General features: G+C 41.7%; 1 non-coding gene across 1 annotated transcript; it reads left to right on the top strand.

Moving 5' to 3' along the window:
• Window positions 1–270: 270 nt before the first annotated feature.
• LOC118490027 lies at window positions 271–377 on the top strand. Its single transcript, XR_004888037.1, has one exon. It is a non-coding gene; the product is annotated as a small nucleolar RNA R71 (small nucleolar RNA).
• Window positions 378–828: the final 451 nt, after the last annotated feature.

Raw genomic sequence — 828 nt, 5'->3', positions numbered from 1 at the left:
GTCATTTCTAGCTTTTTAATTTTTGAAGAAAGGGCCTCGATTTGGGCTTGTAAAGAAGTGCTTTCATCAACCTTATGGGCGCCCGGGGCAATAGATTTATTGCCTCGGGGAGTGTGCCATTGAAAATTGGTTTGAGCAATTTTCTCAATCTGATTATATATTTCTTGCGGGCGGCGATTACCCAAAAGTCCCCCGGAGCTAGAGTCAAGTGTTTGTCTAGTATGTGGCAATAATCCATTATAGAAGGTGGATACTTGTTGCCACACTGCAAGACCGTGATGAGGACACTATCGTAATAGCTCCTTGAATCTTTCCCAAGTTTCATATAAGGATTCCCCCTCGTCTTGCGAGTATGTATTAATTTCAGTCATTAATTTAGCCGTTTTAGCGGGAGGGGAATACTTATATAGAAATTTTTGGGCTAGTTCATCCCAGGTGTTTACCGAACCAACTGGAAGGGTGTTAAGCCAAGCTTTTGCTCGGTCTTTTAGTGAAAATGGAAACATTCGAAGGCGAATGGCGTCATTTGATGCTCCATTGATTCTGTTGGATCGTCGTTGACCCTGAATGAGTCGATCAGAAGAGTCGTTTTCCAATTCAAAGGCGGAATCAGTGAATTAGACGCTCAAACTAAATATAATGCTTCACTTTATTGATTCTGATAATGTTTACAACCTGGAAGCAATTCGGCAGCACTTCGTTACAAGTTCCGAGCCGTTACAAAAGAAATAACCAGTCACCTATTTATAGTGTTCATGAACCGCCTATGTGACCTGCTCTATAAGCGGTCCAACTAAGTTGATGTGGATCGCTTTTATGGACAATATC

Source organism: Helianthus annuus, chromosome 2, assembly GCF_002127325.2.
Source record: "Helianthus annuus cultivar XRQ/B chromosome 2, HanXRQr2.0-SUNRISE, whole genome shotgun sequence".
In the NCBI taxonomy this organism is placed as follows: Eukaryota; Viridiplantae; Streptophyta; class Magnoliopsida; order Asterales; family Asteraceae; genus Helianthus; species Helianthus annuus.
The sequence above is the reverse complement of the archived record's forward strand: the minus strand, read 5'-3'. Positions and strand labels throughout refer to the sequence as shown.